Below are 6,000 nucleotides of genomic sequence, written 5' to 3'. Positions count from 1 at the left end.
AGACTTAAGGGGTTGATATTTCTGTTCTGACTGTTGAGGTTATAGCTGCATCCACAGTAACAACAGTTGTTCCATATTCCTATTGTATTCTGCCTAATTAGAACATGATCTGTAGTTGTCCCCAGAAATCCATATTGTATTCAGCTTATTTAGATCTAATGTAATATTAATAACTCTTCCATGGAGTACCCTGCAGTGTTGCAAATACATTTAGCCTGTGTTGATCAGAAGTGAAAGCGTTTCATTCCACAAAGAAATTAGGAGCTATACTGCTGTCAAATTCAGCAGTTAAATGAAGCAGAAACTTAGTTCAAAGGCCAACTCCTGGAAGCATTTTCCTTCACATTTCGAGAAGCAATACTTCCCTTTTGGGATTGTCCAGGAGACCATGCTTATAAGCTAAATGCCATGCCTTCTTAACAATGACAAATATTTCATGTCTAGTAAAAAAACCAGAGTGTGTGAATTCAGCAAACCAAAAGGGAGAAATTTATTCAAAGGATTTTTGCTGCATTGTCTGTCCTGCGGGAGGGCTGGTACTTGGGAAGTCCAGTTCTTTCCTATAAACAACATCCACGTGATGAAATGCAGGAATTCCCTTCCTGTTCTATCATGCAGCTTGCCCTGAGGCCAGGTGTAGTAGTCCTACAAACTTGTGGATGCACCCAAGAAGTGAGACACAGCAAGAGCAGCTTGCAGAGAGGCCTCATGTCTCTGCAGATCACTGTTGTGGGGCATGACAGCTTCCCCCAGACTGTACTGCCCTGCTGCCTGCCTTTCCTTTTCCTCTTCAGCTTCCTTCTTCTCTGGTGTAGGTGCAGAGTATAATACCTGCGAGGACCTGGCCACTATCGTAATTGTAAATAATAATCACAGTAATGAAAGGGCAAAGGATCGGGATTTCTGGCTTGTGTTCCCTTGGAGTCTTGGGTGTTCTGCAAGTCTTCCTTAGATGTGCTAATAAGGAGCGGGATGCTGAACTTGAAGAACCCAGATTTAAATATTTTGACCCACAAGCACAGATAGAGCAGATAGTTTCAGGGATTTATCTGGGAGTCTTTTCTCAGGTGAGGAGCAGGCTGTGCGGCCTGTACCCTGGAGGTGCCATGCGGTTACCCTGCCCACGGCTGCCTCCCAGATCCCAGCTGCCCTAGCTGGGGCGCTTCTCCTGCCTGCGAGGGAGCTGGGCTTATCAGCAACATCTGAAATGTCATATGCTTTAACAAGATCTTTTCACCAATCACGGGGGTGTTTTTAATCACTCTGAACAGGAAATAGCATGCTGCATTTAAATACTGTATATAATTATCATGGGAAATATAATTAGCAAGCATAATTAAATGGGCTTGACTGCGTATCAGCCTGTTTCTCGATTTTTCACTCAATCCAGCTGTTTCTCACAAGCTTTTTACTTTGAATACTGGTGGTCTGTGACGGAACCTCTGCACAGAATGAAGAAAGAATTACTTCTTTAAAAGCTATTCATTTAATCTAACTAGGCCAATTTATTTAAATGCAATCATGACATTTTCCAATGCAAGCTCCTTTACTTGTTACTTCAGATCCTTCATTTTGGAAGGTCTAGATTCATCAAAAATACACCAATTTGAAGGTTTTATAAAACTCCCAACTATATAAAGTCACTGATGGCATGAACTGGCTGTTTATTATGTGTTTAGTGTGTCACACAAGGGAGGCCTGATTTTTTGTTGGATTTTCTTAAGCACTAATAGTATTTACAAATAAATAATGATGATAAAATAATTGTGGTTAATTGTTGTTTTATGATGATGATTTTTCTTCCTGCTCAGTAAGGAGGAAAGGAAGCATTCTGAATTACTGGAGAAAATAGCCTATCCTCCCTCCAATAAAGACCACAGGCTCCATAATAATGCAATAGTGTTACAAATGTTGGGAAGGATATGTTGAGAAAATGAGTGTAATTTTGAAATGAAATGAAAACTATGTTTTTATTTTTTTAAAATGGCCCTTTTCTCTGTCCCAGTGCCTGATCTTTGGATTGAGTCATGTAAGATGGCTGAAGCAATTGAATGGTTTGCTGCCAGTGAGAGAGGCAAATCCATACTCCCCTTCCTGAGCAGGATGCTGCACTTATGCTGGAGCTGGTGCTCATATGTCCCCTTAGCAAACCGATTCAGCTGCCTATGCCAGCAAAACCCTAATTTTTTTCTTTTTTTTTTCCTGGGGTGCCTGAGTGAGTTGAATCAGCTCACAGGGGAATCAGATGAACACTAATGTCAGCAACAGTGGCATGCAGATCCATCCATGTAACTGCTGGGGTGGGGGGTGCAACCCGCTCCCTTTCAGCAGGAGCAGGCGCCTAGATCAGCCCAGCAGTCTCATCTGACTCTACTTATCACTGGAGTCATGTGGTGAAGGGAAAGGGTATCTGAAGATTGTGGTATGGCATCTCCACAGTCAGGAATGTTTGAGATGTTCCCATATGCCAGTTGAATAACACTAAATCTTAAAGCAAAAGAAAACCCATGACTATTTGGTCAGTTTTTTCTTGGACCATGGTCATAGCCCTTTTTTGACATACACACATATGATTTCATTACACGGGCATGAATGGTAGCTGAAAATGCATTTTAAAGTTCTCCATCCAAACAACCACACTGTAAGAGCTTGCAGGACACCAAAAGTATCCCACAACTTACCTGCCAATTCACACCTCATCCAACAAGTAGAATCTATATTCTATTTGGTTCACAGATAAAAAGTAACGGTTAAATATTTTGTTCTCTAATTTTGTCCAATGAGTAATGGTGCAGATAGACAGTACCTTGATCCAGTGAGAATCCTGCCTGTGAATAATCCACCTCGCAACAGATTGTCGAACAACTGAGACCATGAGAATGACCTGCATTTTGTGTCACACAGCTGTGACATTTTTCATCTGGTGGTAGCACTCCTAACCCCAGATTTACTGTAATGTCAAGCCACAGCCTGGGTACATTATGCAGGTCTCAAAACCCTGTGTAGCAGGAGCTGACTGTGTCCTTTTACAGGGAAGGAGTGGTTAAAGTATCAGCTCCCTCATGCTCACTGGAGGACCCAGGACTCCATACTTGTGAACCATCTTCATCAAACCAACGGGCTACGCTGTATTCTTTGAACTTTAACAAATATTAATTAATTTATGTCTTACTGACCAGAATATAAAAAAACATATATAAAGAACATATGGCTGACATAATTACTTAATACCAAAATGCTTAAAGAAGCTCATTTCCAAAGTGATGGAAAACCAGAATTTTAATTTATAGGCATAGTGAAGGGATTTAGCTATCTTATTTCTTCATGACAGAAGCTACAAATCTTTTCTCATGCCAAGTGCAGGGGAAAGATTTGACTTAAACAGAAGCATTAAATTCAATACCAAGTTTCTTCTAAATCAAAGATGTCAGATAGCTTTTCCAACATGTGATGTAAGTCGGTATTTCCTGCAGTCAAGGGAGAGAAGCTGGCCACAGCACTTTACAGCTGAAGAGGACATAGCTGATGCTGAGAATTGTATCCCACTTCCAGCGAAAGACGCCTGACTGACCTGATAACCACAGAGTAGCAAATTGCAGTCAATATAATTAGGGGCCCTCTAATTTGCCTGGTGTCAAAAATGCCAAACCCCAAATTCCATGGTTTCTTCTTTAAGCATACAGTAGAACTAGTCAAAACAGCTATAAATACATTTCCCCTGTATCTGCACATTCCATAAATAGTACAAATATAGTTTTATAGCAATAACTGAGACTTGAATAGCAGGATTATCTGTTTGGATTAAGGCAGTTGTAGAGTTTAACTTCTACCATTAAAGTCTGAACTTGGAAAAGACTATATAGTGAAAACCAATTCTTGCTTTTACAACAAACCCATGTGCAACAGGGTGCTTGCTTATTCATGAATAGGCTGACATACACTAGCAGCAAACAACACTTTTCAAGGCCAGAGATCATCCTGCTTCCACTGAAATCAGTGAGAATGTTGTCACTGCCATTGAGGAAATGGTGACAGTACCCTCTTTTATATATTTTTAAAGGGACTTTCTTTTTTTCTGCTTTTGTTGTATTAGTCTTTATTTTTTGAGAAATTATTTCATAATATTGTTTGTATTTACTCCTTTGTAAGTAGTTGTACCAGGTTAGGTCTTTTCAGGCACTGAGAAACCAGAGAAATTAATTTTAAATCAGATTGTGTCGTGTCTGATCGCATAAGCGTATGCCATCAGAAGGGGACAGTAAAGCCTGGGTGCCCAAAGAGTGAGCAGATGCCACAGAGTGTCAGACCTTCCTGAAGGCATAAAGGGGAAACAGTCATGGCAGAGGGAGCAGCAGATCTTCTGTTCCCTTTGGGAATCCCAGTGCCTTCTGAGATTGTGGAGCACTGGCACGTTTCAGTGCCCAAAGGGAATCAGAGCAATGGTCCGGACATGTACTGAGCCGGCGTTGAGTCCAAGATGGTAGCTTGCCGAGAAGAGGGACAGTAGCTAGATGTGCAGTAGCTTGTCCATTGTGGACATACTTTTTATTTTATGTTAGGATGAGGTATGTGTAGCTCACTTGGCCAGCTTCCATACATATGACTTGTTGATTATCCTCTGAAGTCATCAATCACTTCTCTGTTCACTTTGCTAGGAGCTGGACAGAGTTTTTTCTGGCAGTTTATAACATCCATTTTATCTGTCTTCTGTCGACACTTAGTTAGTGCTAAATGGAAGTTAAATAGATGAGGACAAAATTTGCTGTGTGTGAGAAATTCTGTTTTTTCAGTGACTTAGTGATCAAACCACCAGTCCAGATGCTGCGACAGGGCTCAGTTTTGTGTAGAAGGGCTGGAATCCATGTCATCCATTTCTAAGCTGGTTCAAGATCCCGCAGTACCAAATACAAATTAAATTTTAGTGGAGACATGGGAGCACAGGCGGAGCTAGCTGAAACAGAAAGCCAGTATGAGGAACCAGGGCCATTAGGTTTTGGTCCTGCAGAGTGGTGCTTCACTGACCTCAGTGGGTTTTGTTGGGGCTACCCCTTGCTCAGCTGTATTTGGTTATCAGTGTGGAATTGGCAAGGTCCAGCGAGTGCTAGATAATGAACAGCAAGCCAGAAATGCTTGTCATAGAGCTTGCTATACTCAGTGCACAGAAAGTTTCTCCGTTGCTTAGAGAGGACCATTGGATGTAAGAGAGCCCACAAAGACAGCACATAAAGAAATCATGCTAGCAGAGAGTCTAAAAACAATGCAAATTTTTTTTCTTGTGGAAAAAAAAAAAGCAAAAATACAGAAAATACTTTGTGGCAGAAAAAAAGTGTGCCTTAGTATTATCCATCAGATAAAGCATCCCTTTTGGCATAAAATTCTTTTCTGAGGTACTGCCAGAGCTAAAATGACACACACCTTTGAAAGCCAAAGCTGTGTATTAGCTTCTTTGGCCGTTGAGAAAACACATAAGGACTAAGCTGAAATGGCAGATTGCTGTCTTGTTAATTATACCTTAAATTCTGGAAATAGTAAACTATTTCTAAGGGTTTATTATATACAATTGAAAATTGTTCTGTGCACCACTGTGGCTGTTTTTACTTGGTACAACTTAATCTGAATCACCCACTTTTTCTAGGGTAGAAAAAAGGTTTGCTTTTCAGGAAATTGTAATCAGCATTGAAACGCTGAACCTAACAAGAAGTTGGGTATGGATTATTTGTATGAGAGATACTGTATCCACAGGGAGGAGGTATATGTGTGTCTAAGTATACATTTCAGCAGCCTGATACTAGGAAATATGCTAATGTGTTATGTTCAAGTTCAACTCCTTTTTGTGAGTTAAACTTGTGGGGAATGTCATGTCCATTCAAGTAACAAGTAAAGCAGAGAAGTAATTATATTCTTCTATAAACAGACTCCGATCAGTTGCAGAAACCGGCTAAATATTGATTCTGTGCAGGCTGTTTCAAAATCTGAGAATTTCAGTAGAACCTGGGGAAA

The 6,000-nt window shown here is 40.6% G+C and overlaps 1 long non-coding RNA gene across 5 annotated transcripts in view; it reads right to left on the bottom strand.

Annotated features, from left to right (window-relative positions):
• Positions 1-748: 748 nt before the first annotated feature.
• LOC308070726 overlaps positions 749-6,000 on the bottom strand; it is a 69,672-nt gene continuing 64,420 nt past the window's right edge. For all 5 annotated transcript variants that reach the window (XR_013930824.1, XR_013930825.1, XR_013930826.1 and 2 more), the window contains exon 4: positions 749-6,000. This exon is cut by the window's right edge. This is a non-coding gene — a long non-coding RNA (uncharacterized lncRNA).

This window comes from Falco punctatus, assembly GCF_963210335.1.
Source record: "Falco punctatus genome assembly, chromosome: 10".
Taxonomy (NCBI): domain Eukaryota; kingdom Metazoa; phylum Chordata; class Aves; order Falconiformes; family Falconidae; genus Falco; species Falco punctatus.
Note: the sequence above shows the minus strand (reverse complement) of the source record. Positions and strands in the feature narration are given on the sequence as shown.